General features: G+C 44.1%; 1 pseudogene; it reads right to left on the minus strand.

Moving 5' to 3' along the window:
- Positions 1–5,370: 5,370 nt before the first annotated feature.
- LOC140221300 (uncharacterized) lies at positions 5,371–11,231 on the minus strand (annotated as a pseudogene).
- Positions 11,232–13,097: the final 1,866 nt, after the last annotated feature.

Raw genomic sequence — 13,097 nt, forward strand, 5'->3', positions numbered from 1 at the left:
GTCCCAGTCACGCTGCAATCACTAGTTTTTTTTTAGCTTTTAGCTTACACAAGTTCTACAACGACATGGTGACGAACATGTGCGCACATCCGAGAGCACACGTTTAAATGACCGTATATACGGAATTTGGTTCCAGGAGAAACTTGTGGTCCTATGTATTAGGACTATCAAAGCCAATGCAAACCAAAGGATCTCCCATTAAATTCATAAATTTTTGAGTGTTAACTATATCGGGATGTCTACAGATATGGTAAATTATCCTACCATACTCTAACATCAAGGAAGCTGTTCTTAGTTCGTGTGAGTTTGGTGCAAGTTCAAAAGCAAATGTAATGTATCGTGCAAGCTATTATTACAAGATACGTAAAAAAAATAAACTTTTGTATTGGTCTTTGATTTAGTTATTTTTTAACACATTACAGACTTAATATACGCACGTGCGCACTCCCCTATGGTCTATGGATACAACATGCATATTCTATCTCTTAAGAATAGCTCTTATATATTGATCATAAGCATTCCACCGTTGACAAGGGCGTCGTCTATCACCGAAAAAATAATTAGCTGTAAATGCGAGTATTGAAAATTATAATTAGCCATAAAGGTAAGAGTGTCCTTGCTAAATTGGAGTTCGTTTAGTTCAAGTTAATTTCAAACAAAGCCTAGGATTGAATGTGTAGTGCAAAACATTTTAACAAACAATATAATGTTTGAAAGCCGTAGTATAATGGACCTCGTTCCTATATGTGCTGTCGAGCTGGTTGATGGCTGCACATGCATTTTTCGTGCTGCCTGGCGTGTAAGCATGCTGGCTGTCACGTACGTTGCAGGTGAGTCGGACTAGCTACTCTCGTATTGGCTCAAAATGACTGGACCTGATGGTTGCTTTTGTGTCTGTGTGTGGTGGTCCTAGCGGCTGTGGCATACGTGGCCATTGTTAATTGAACCATGGATTCAGACCAATGGGCGGCATGCTCACCTACTTTAGATGTTTCTACAACTTAGCTTGCCACTTAGGATTATAGATGATGCTGAGGGAAAGAAAGGAGTATGATAGAACATCGATGGGTCGTCACTCATCACCCATTTGAGAGAGACGACATTATTACTTTGCATAAAGTACATAAATAATGTCGATAGCTACGAATTGCAATAGAACTAACGTTATCCGTATAACATAAGTTTTAACGAGTGAAGTATGGATGAAGAAACAAAATACCTGTAAAAAGTAAAAAACTGACTTGATACAATACATGTGCTATTAGTGCAAAGAGTTAAACTGATGTATACTAAGAGCTAAAGAGTTAGACAGAAGAAACTAAATTAGCTATTGTACCTATATGTATAAAACCCGAATCGTTCACATAGGGATAGTGTGGAGGAGACAACCTTAGGTTAGTGGTAATCTAGGGGACAATGGTTCACCCATTTCCTAGCTAATCCAATTCGGATCGGAGTTGCACCCTGTCTACTCTGAAAATTGATGCAACACCGTTCCTTCTAACGTGTCTACTTCTCATTGGTCGGGCCTCCCGACTAGGATGGCTACCTTTAGGGATAAGTAGTTCATTTATCGTGCCTTAGGCTATTCCCAGTGCTACTTTTATATGAGTTTCATGCATATTGAATATAATAACACATTAGCTAAATTTGATAATGTGGCAGAAAATTTAAGAGGATGTGAACGAATTAGTTTAATCTACACGGATACCAAATCTTGATGGCTCATTAGTCTATGAAACAATAATACGAAATTATATATTGGAGGGGTAGTTTCGAACATCATTTTATTTTCTTCATACTTATGTGGCTATCTTGAAAATATCTATATGAAACTCTCCACTAGAATTAGCTTTAATGAAAAAATAACAACCAGCCACTAGAAATTTGCAGTGTAAGCAGCTGTTTCGGCCTCGCTGTCGTGCATCCACCCTCGATCCATCTGGTCGCCGTACCACACGCTTTTTGTCCTACTCCTGTGCACTTTTTCAACAGGCAATCAAGCTGCTGTCCCTGTTAGTTCTTGAATTTCCAGGTTTCGGGGAGGGTAGGGTTTGCTTGGCAAGTGGATGGATGCACATGCTTATCCATGGAGCGAGCAATTAAGCCTGAATTGGTGTGCGTGGACGACTATGATCGATGGGGATGGCAAATTGCAGGCGAGCTAGCTGGAACCAAGCGTTAAGTTTCCTTGGTTGTTGAAGCCGCTCCGATTGAAATTTTTAATTTCTGCTTCCCAATACAAGAACCTATGGCCGGCCGGTATTCCATCAATGATCCATGGAGTGGGATCACAGCCATTGCACGCTTGCACTTGCATCCTGCGGCGCGAGGGGTCTTACCTAGACCTGTTGCTTCATCCACCAACCAACATCGTCTCCCTTATCCCTAGTCAAGAAAGAGACCATGGAGATAGCTGCCTTTCCTAGACCACTAGATGCATGCATGGGAGGCAAACTAGCTCATTGTTCACGGTGTGAACATAGCACAGCATCTTCTCCGTGACTAATGAACCTTCTGCAAATATGGCGATTGAGAGGAGAGCACGCATCAACATTTTAAGAAAGCTAAATAGTGTCGTTTACGGTCCTAACGTTAACTTGACACGCAGCATGGCAGCGACGACGACGAGGATCAGTTGATAAATAGGGTTGTCGCTTGTGCAGTGTGCTTCAAGTGTGTGGCGGCTTGGGTGGCTGAAGCTGCAAGCTTTGGCGGTTGGCTTAATTGGAATAGATGGCTGGTTTGCAGCTATACATCAATACATAGATGTTTCATTTTCGATCCATGTTGATTATGCTAGTAAAATATAATCTATAGTTCCTATTTAAACAATATGCTATTTATTTTACTTAATCTAAGGATGTGGTCTCTTGACATTCATCTTTCCTTAACTCTCCTTTATTTTTTATTTTTCAAAGGCATTACAGTACGTGGCAATCATTCTTAATTTGCGAGTTTCTTTTGTGGAACAGTTGTCTTCGAGAAAATGCACATATATATGTTCACCCTTCTCCCTGCTGCCAGCCGTTGCCTTCTTTTCGGTAAACTGAGGTTTTAAGTCCGTTAAAAGGAGAGAGCAACCTTCGAGCCGTGTCCTAACACTGCAGCACTCAACAAAGCAATTCCAGTTGAAAAGCCACTACTAAAGCTAAAGAACTCATGTTACACTAGAATTTGCTTATTTGTATTCCCTAGGGATTATTAGCTGATTTCGATTATCATTAAGAGACTCAAACTTGTCCTTAGTTGTATGATGTGTGCTCTCTTTTGTACCTTCTCTCGCTCTATGCACTTTTTCAATGAACAGGGGGTGTCGTGTCCAGGTTCAGTAGGTTTCTGGTGGGAACATCTCAGTTTCAGCTAGTGGACGTGTCATCTATATGAATGGTCTGATTTCTTAGACATGTACTACGGTAACTGTATGTGTGCTTCTATCCATGACAGCAAGGGAGCGAGGTCACAGCCGGACCTTGCACACTTTGCATTGCATCCCACGGTGCCAAGGGGCTTTGCCTATTGCTGTTGCTTCATAACTCTCATGAACCCCGTGTCCCTAGCTTACCCATAGCACAGACAGATATAGATAGATAGGAACACCACCATGGAGTTTGATGATGATGCCGGCATATTGCAACTTACGCGTAAACTTTTGAGTAAAAAAAATATCTATCCTGCACGCATTGTCAAACTTACCATTTTTTTGCACGGTGACGACTGGTGATAAAATCTTCTTAACCTCTCCACCACCTTTTGTCGATAGACAACCTCACCTATCTCCAATGATATTTCACAAAAGTAAATCTCCCTTCTCTCTCAGTGCAAGTGTCCTCTCATCACTTACGTGTCACACTTTAGTTACAAATGGTGCGGCCATGGTGTGATGTCTTCTCCATAGCTTAAAAACCTTTTGCAATTATGTGACTGTGTGGATATTTACAAGCACCAACAATTTAAAGGAAGTTAATTAGTGTTATTTATTAGATCATTTCTATTGTTAACTGGACATGCAGCGTACATGGCAGGATGCTCAGACCCAAACGTGTCCTTAGTTGTATGATGTGCTCTCTCTTATACCGCCTCCCACTCTTTGTATTTTTCAATGACAGGGGGTTTCGTGCGGTTCAGTAGGTTTCTGGTAGGAACATCTCAGTCTCCGCAAATAGATGTGTCATCTATATGTATGGTCTGATTTCTAGAATTGTATTAAGGTAACCGTACATTTGTTTCCATCCGTGACAACAAGGGAGCGACACTACTGGAAACAGAAGATTTGCCGAGTGCCGAGGGCACTCGGCGAAGCTCAAAAAACACTCGGCAAAAGCTTTGCCGCACTCGGCAAAAGCTTTGCCTCACTCGGCAAAGATCACTCGGCATCGATTTACTCAGCAAACGTTGCTTTACCGAGTGTTTTTCGTTGGGCACTCGGTAAACAGTTTGCCGAGTGCTAATCCCGACTCTCGGCAAAAAAAAAAGGTCCGCGACGGGGAGAAGAAGGTGATGGCGGCTTTGCCGAGTGTCTAATGAAAAAAACACTCGGCAAAGCCGCCGCCTTTGCCGAGTGCCAGCTGGCAAAAACACTCGGCAACACCTGACTTTTTGCCGAGTGCCAGTTACAAAGACACTCGACAACATATGTCTCTTTGCTGAGTGTCATGGGCAGAAAATACTCGGCAAAGATGCAAGCTTTGCCGAGTGCCGTATGCTGACACCCGGCAAAGCCTCACCTCCTGGGCCAGATCTTGGCCTCTTTGCCGAGTGTCACTGTGGCACTCGGCAAAGAGGCCAGCGACACTTGGCAAAGAGGCCAAAAACTGCCCAGAATGAATAGATTTTTGCCACGTGTCCTCTTTGCCGAGTGTATTATGTCTGGCACTCGGCAAAGAGGCCTCGGCAAAGTGACCATTCAGCTTTTATGGTTCAGTCACGTATAACGTACCCCACTCAAATAAACATTACAAGCATCACATAGTTCACAATAAGCATCACAGGCAGTTCATATAGTTATATATCGACAACACATTGCAAATAAACTTGAGAATCACAAGTAGGTTCATTCACAACCACAAATGCAAATAAAATTCACTGAGTGCAAGGGTGTCCACTGAGTAGTCACAAGTAGTCAGTGAGTAGTCACTGAGGACGTCGGGGTGTCCACTGTGACCACGCTGGGTCATGAGGCTCATTTGATGCCGCTGATTGATTCTGGATAAAGAAGAAGAGATAAATAATTCTAGTTTCTAGAATCTAGTTTTTTTTTTCTAGTTTGTAAACTATAAATCATTCTAGTTTCCAGTTTCTAGTTTATTTATTGTTTCTAGGCATCTTGGCATCTTTGTAAGTTGATTCGGCATAAACTAGAAACGGTGATTATAAGGTTGTGAAGTGACTCATAGGAGTAGTTGTAGGAGGTTGAGGAGGAGGGAATGGGATCGGTGGCGGAGGTTGACCCATCCTCGCACAAACACCTCGCATATACTCAAACATCTGCTCCATCCTCTGCCGCTCTGCCTCCATCCTCTGCCGATCTGCCTTCATCCTCGCCTCTAGCGACTCCCGTAGCCTCCTTTATTTTCCACCTGGGCCTACAATATTTCATCCCAATGTTACAATGCAATGCAAAAGTATGTAAAAATCAATGAACAAATGCTTAAAACAGAAATAACCTGGAGTGCCTCCATCTGGAACCGTGTAGTGTTCGGCCGTGGGCATATCACCGGGCTGGAACTCGTGCTCCTTGCTCGAATCTGGGAGAGAGTGGGAGTACTGGCCGTGTCGATTGTGCTGCCACCAATCCAGTACTGGCCATGCTTCTTACCTCCTCCCGCCCTCATGATGAATTCTCCATCAAGATCCTGGGTGCTCGGATCGTACTCTAGGCCATGGACCTCCCTTGCCATCGATGTGTATCCATCGAGGCGGCTATGGACGGTCGCACTGCTATACGTCTAGGGCGGGTCCTCCGGGTTGTAGTCGATGTCGGATGTCGCCTTGCCCTTGTGGGTCAAAGCCCATGCCTTGAACTGGGAGCAAGGCTAGCCACCATGTGCCGACGAATGCGGAAAAAAGTAATATGATTAGAAATTATGCAGAATTGAGCATTAGAATAAAGAAATGAATTCGCGTACCCATCTAGCCACGTATTCTTCGAGGCTGAGGTTGTCTTGATGGTGTGGTGCACCTGGCATCAGCAAATGCCGATCCCAGCAAGCATTGTGAGTCTCCTCCCACTCAGGCTCGCACCACTTGTCCACCATCCGTTCCTAGCACTGGAGATGCTGGGCGCACCACCACGGAGGCACCTATGTCATCAAGTATATAACATAAGAAGATGAAATTAAGCGTAATTAATCTTAGAAAAAATAAGTATTAATGTTCTATATTTACCTGCAAGTATTGTTCTCGGGTCAGCTTCATGGTTCTTGCCTCAGTTTTAGAGACCTTCACTCCAAGGATGTCCCTGTGGTATGTGACGATGGCTTGGACACGCGCCTCGTAGTGCATGTCCTTCACGAGTTTCTTGGCGGCTTTGTTAGCCACACGATCTGCCTGGCCTCGTATCCCTCCTTTTGGTGGCTTTGTTAGCCACATGATCCGCCTGGCCTCGTATCCCTCCTGGCATCTAAAGAAGTCCTGCATATAGACACAATGTATCCAGTTATTATTTCAAGAATGTCCAATGAATGCAATGTATTGAGCAATGTAGTGCAAGGAAGACTTACCCACAGCTCGACCTTGATCTGCTCTGCCTTGTTGGCGAATACCCTGCCATCTCGATCAGGGACATCGCGAACGTCGGCGTAGTGGGCCCACGTGAAGGCCAACTCGACAGTTCCGCTGAACTCCACCAGGCCAGGGAAGTGTAGCCTGACCAGAAGACCAGACATGGTGTCCGTGATCGTCCCCACCAACCTTCGTCCAAGTCCGACCCAAGTGATTAAGATAAATTATTAGTTTATATTGTAATTTTTAACATATCAAATGAAAAATTAGTGATAACATCTAAAGTTACTTACTTGGACCCAGAGGGTTGAATCACCGGGTGTCTCTCAAGAGGTATTGGTCGCCTCGGGAGGGTCGAGGGACCTCGCAACCAGACACGCGATGAACTAGAGGAAGTGGAACCCCCCTGCCGCCTCCTCCACTTGTACCTGCTCCTCATCAGAGGGTGCGTGCACGGAAGGTACCTCCTCAGACTCAGACGACGAAGATGAAGGTACAACAGGTGACGGTGGCCTCGTCCTGCCTCCACCCTTCCCTTGACCCCTGCCTCCACCCTTCCCTCGACCCCTCCCGGACTCCTCAGCTGCATCGGACCCTTCAACTGCATTAGACCCTCTACCGGTCGCTCTTGCGTAAAGCGATGTTATCTTCCTCAAATCGCCCACCATTGTTCAATCACTTGCAATTAAAAAGAGTAAACCAATTAGCACAGATAATACATTGAAAGAGATGCAAAATAAAAAAAACATACTTAGAAAATAACTTGGTATGACAAATAATAAATCAATTAGTATGTATCATACATGTATTAGAAATAATCATCATGATTGGGAGTAGCTGGATCATAAGTCTCATCATCACTATCACGCATGTCGATATAACCATGCCCATGCTCCGAAGGAGGAATGTCGTCATCACCATCATTGCCTAAATGTATTCACTGAAGTAATTCTAAGTCCTTCACATTCTGAACCTCGTCTCCGGCGTCCTCGTCAACACCCCTTTCATTGTCTACTTTCATACCCGACGCTTCAGTTTTGAGGTTAAGTCTATCTCAAAACTCCCTTTGAACCCATCTTCTTGAAAGAACTCTCCGTCATATGTGTTGGGGTCTATGTTGTAATCTTCATTGTTTTGGATAGGTAGTTTACCATGTGGCGATACCTTGTACACAACATCCCAACCTTTAAGATGGTCGTCGGTTTGGCACGGGTATGAGAGATAATAAACTTGTGTGTCCTGTTGAGCCACAATATAGATATCGTCTCCTGGTAAGACAGATGATTGTCGAATTTCGACTAGCCCAAGATTAGGGGTCCTTCTCACTACTTCAGGATCAAACCAATGGCATTTGAATATGACAGGATTAAGAGGTTTGGAACCATGAAACATGAGTTCATATATTTCTTAAATTCTTCCGTAATACTCGACCCCATCAAAGCCTAGAATAAAAACTCCGGTATTTGTGGTTCTTCGATTGGGCCGACTCTGCTCGTGGCTTGTTGTGTGAAAGCGATATCCATTCACGTCTTAACCGGTAAATGACCTGACCCTATAGGCACAACCATCGGCAACCTATCTCAACTCGGCACTCATAGATGCATCGGTTTGTCCCTACAAGTTCAAGCAGGGTAGTTCGTTATATTATTCGCACGTACGAGCAACTTGTAATGTCAAACTAAGTACGAGCCAAATTGGACAGTACCTTCTATTTGAACCAAGAAATGAAATCGGACATTCCATTTCCCACACCCTCTCTAAAAAGGGTTGAAGCTTCCTGCAGGGTAGGTTCTCTTGATTTACGCCAGAATTGATGATGAAATTCCATGTACCAATGAGAAACAGGGGAGTTGGACACAGGGTAGTAACTACTTGAGAACAAGTTTGTTGAGAACTTACAGCATGTACGACTCCACTTCGGATAGGTTGGTCAACACATATAGCATGATAGTGCGCCACTCTTTATGTTTCAAGGTCTTGCTAGTCGCACCACTTGCACTTCCGAGTTGCCCTCGAAAAATGCTAAGGTTCAATTCATCTTCGCCAGCATTGTAACGAGGGGGTGGATTATGCACGCTAGGAAGGTTGTTAGCATAGTATCTTGTTGTGAAGTTTGACACCTCCTCTAGAATGTATGCCTCTGCTATGGATGTTTCAATTTTGTATTTATTTTTACATTTAGTTTGAAGAACCTTTTGACATCTCTCAATTGAATAGCACCAACGGCCCTGCACAGGCCCCCCCATTCGTGCCTCATATGGGAGGTGCAAAATCAAATGCTGCATGGGATTGAATAAGCCAGGTGGAAAGATCTTCTCCAACTTACAGAGTAACACAGGTGCCATTCTTTCCATGTCTGCAACCATAGTACAAGATAACTCCTTAGCACAAAGCTGGTGAAAGAAATTGCTCAACTCCGCAAGCTCTATCCAGACATGCTTAAGGACATAACCTCGAACCATCACCGGCAGTAGCCGCTCAAGCCATATGTGGTAGTCATGACTCTTGATCCCGTTGATTCACAAAGTAGCTAAGTTCACTCCCCTCTTCAGATTCGCTGCATACCCATCAGGGAACATTAACGTTTGGAACCATTCTAGTACTTCCCTCTTTTGGGCCCTTGTCAGGACGAAATCAGCCTTAGGCTTTCTCCATGACTTGTCGCCTTTGGGAGGCGCCATGTCTAGCTTTGGTCTATTGCATAACCTCACTTGATCCACTCTAGCCTTAACATTATCCTTTGTTTTATCAGGAATGTCCATGATTGTACCAAAAATTGCCTCAGGGACATTTTTTTTCAATGTGATTACATCAATGTTATGTGGAAGAAAAAGGTCATCAAAATAGGGGAGGTTCCACAAGCACGACTTCTGAGTCCAGGCATGTTGCTCACCATGTCCCAGAAAACCATCTCCTTGTTCATTCACCTCGAGAGCGTCTAACTGAGCATGAACCGTGGCACCAATCATCATCCGAGGTGCAGGGTCTTCAACTATGACATCTTTTGTAAAGTTCTTGATGTCTCATCTGAATGGATGGTCAAGAGGGAGGAATTGTTGATGTTTCTCGAATGAAGAAAACTTGCCACCCTTCATCAACCAAATGAACATTAGAGACGCCTTGCATACTGGGTATGGGAACTTCCCGTGAACACACCAGCCGCAGAATATCCCATACGTCGGCAAGTCATGCAGGGAGTACTGGTACCAAACATGCATTTTGAAGTTTGTCTTTGTAGCTCGGTCATATGTCCATACCTCTTCCTCCCAAGCACGGATCAAATCATCAATAAGAGGTTCCATGTACACACTCATATTATTCCCCGGGTGTTCAGAAATTATCAACGAGAAGAATATGTTCTGTCGTTGAAAGAGGACGCCAGGGGGGAGATTGAGGGGGATAACGAACATAGGCTAACAAGTGTATGGGGCAACCACCATTCCATAAGGATTGAATCTATCTGTTGCTAGCGCAACACGTACATTACGAGCCTCTAGAGCTTTCTCATGAATCATATCAAACCTTGTCCATGCTTCACCATCGGATGGATGTACCAGCTTATCATGATTGTATCAACGTTTGTATTTGTGCCATGTCATCTGTTTTGCGGATTCCTCAATTATCTAAAGCTGTTGGATCCTCAGTATGAATGGAAGGTACCGTAGGATCTTCATGGGGATTACGAGCTGCCTCTTTTGACCATCACCAGAGTCTACCTCCAGGAACCTAGAGGATTTACACTTCACACAGTACTTTGACTCCGCATGTTCTTTCCTAAATAAGACGCATCCCTTCGGACAAGCATGTATCTGCTCATATGGCATCTTAAGTGCACGAAGGAGTTTACGTGCCTCATACATGCTCTTTGGCAGAATGTGACCATCCGGGAGCAGGCTACCAAAAACTGTCACCATAACATCGAAGGCTTCTCGACTCTAGCTAAATTGGGACTTTACGGCCATTAGGCGTGCAATGGCATCTAGTTGAGAAACCTTGGTATGCCCATGAAGGGGTTGCTGTGCCGCAGACAACATATTGTAATACGCCTTTGCGGTTGCCTCTGGCTCATCCTCCCTACATCCTTCATCGAAGTGTGCTTCATGGTAGTCATTTAACATGTATCCTACCCCAACATCAGCATCATAACCCTCGATGCGTTGTCTTATGACCTTGTCTCTCACACGAGCGGATTCACCATGGTAGATCCACCGGGTATAGTCTGTCGTAAATCCATTCTTGCAAAGATGTTTACCCATGACCACCTTTGTTTGTCAACGCGAGTTTGCACAAATGCTGCAGGGACACCAAGTGGCACGCGCTCCTTTAACCCTTGCAAATGCTAGTTCCAAGAAAGCATTGATCTTCTCAATCCATTCATCGGTCAAGGAACCCTGACTAGAGCGGCCCGTGTACATCCACTCACGGTCATCCATCCTCTAACATATCAGCGAGTAATATAAAAATTAATTGCATCTACAGGTTCCTATATTGTCTAATAGGTGAAGATAGATCCTAATCCCACCCGAGGATGTGTAGATGGGGTTAGTTTCCATGCTCTACTCCTATCCAAGATAGAATTTCGGTAGCACCTCCCCGCTGTTCTCCAAATACACGTCCTGGCAGGGAGATTGTGTATCTGGAGAACAACAGGGAGATGCTGACATGGTTGGGGTGGACTGAGTTGCCGACGGTTGGGATGACATGGAGCTGGAGATCCTTGGAGGTGACTGGGAAAAGAATCTAGGAGAAGCCATCCATGGTTGGATTCTATGGCCCAAGCGCTACATAAGGATTCTATAGTCGAATCCCCCAGCCTTAGAATCATCTCCTTAGGGCTCAAGATCACCTATGCCATCTGCTAGGGCACCCTCTCCACTAGCTGACAGGGATCCTAGCATGAGTCCACGCTCTCCACTAGCTGACAGGGATCCTAGCATGAGTCCACGCTCTCCACCAGCTGACAGAGATCCTAACATGAGTCCACCTCCCCCTGTTATGAGCAAGGCTACACAGCGAAAGACACCTTCAGTTCCGTCTACTGCGGCTACAAAGAAGAAGCAGAAGAAGTTGAAGGAGAAGCAACCAGAGCCCAAGAAATCTTACGAGAAGACTGATGCGGAAATTGACGCAGTAGTGGATGCCGAGGTTAAAGCTCACTTTGCATGAAGGACCCCCGTGAAGAAAGATCCACCACTTGATAAGGTTAAATTTTAGGCTTTCATTAGAAGCATGGAGAAAAGCTAGAGAAACTACTGCTATCTGACTACAACTGCTCAATAACAAAGTCTTATCAAAAGAAGAAAGGGGGTCAAGTATTCCATAGCTCGGAACCCAATCCAACCAATCGATTGCCTCACTCTAGGTGCTTTAGGAGTTTGATCGGAACCTGCTTCTATTCGTCAAAGATACAAATCTCACTGCAGCTCAACTTTGAGGGGAGGATCACATCCCAAAGCACACTGGGGCTAGTAAATGGAAATTTGAGTTAGGGAAAGAGGTTGTGTGGTTGCAGTTGGTGGACCGTCATCCAACGAAGATGTACAAATAGCACCAATGGTACATGGAGGCTTCAGCCAACGGTTTACTCATGCTTAAAGTTTGGAGTGGAGATCAACATTATTTCCATGGTGATGCCATTATAAATGTGCTGCTCGAGGAACTTTATTTCCTTTACAATCAAGAGGCAATTGACAAATCACTCATCAGTTTCTGGGTTCTGTAAGTGTTTAATTTTCTCTAACTTCGAAATCCCAGCTCTAGTCATTGTGCGGCGTCTTATCTCCTATTCTATTTTGTATCATGCAGGTTGGAGATTCAAGCTTGCCGAAGGAAAGGATACTATGATGTCGGCTTCATGGACCTGGATGTTATAAATGAGGCAACTATAAGACATAAACCGAATCGGACCTTGAAGAATATATATAATTTCTTAGATATGCAACATTACAAGAAGTACATACTTCTGCCGTACAACTTCAAGTGAGCGTGTTTCCCATCTCTTTTCTTTTCTGAACTAGCAGACAAAAATAAGACTAAATAGCTTTTGACTATGCATATATGTATAACTTCCACTAGATACTCCTTGTTATCATGGTTGATCGAAGCGCAGTCTATATCTAGACTCTTTGAGGAGACCAATAAATCAATACACTGACCTCATAGTCCTGCTTAACAGAGCATGGGCTCGCTTCCGTCAACATCACTTAGGTGAATTCAAAGAGCAACTTGATATGAAGCCTGAATTCCTGGTATGTATTGAATTTGCACATCTCATGTCGCTTCCTTGAACACAAAAAATATTTCATAACTTCTTTTGCCATATATATAGTGTCTGAGACAGGATCCGGGGAATAATTTATGCGGATAATACGTAT

Source organism: Setaria viridis, chromosome 1 (assembly GCF_005286985.2).
Source record: "Setaria viridis chromosome 1, Setaria_viridis_v4.0, whole genome shotgun sequence".
Lineage (NCBI taxonomy): Eukaryota > Viridiplantae > Streptophyta > Magnoliopsida > Poales > Poaceae > Setaria > Setaria viridis.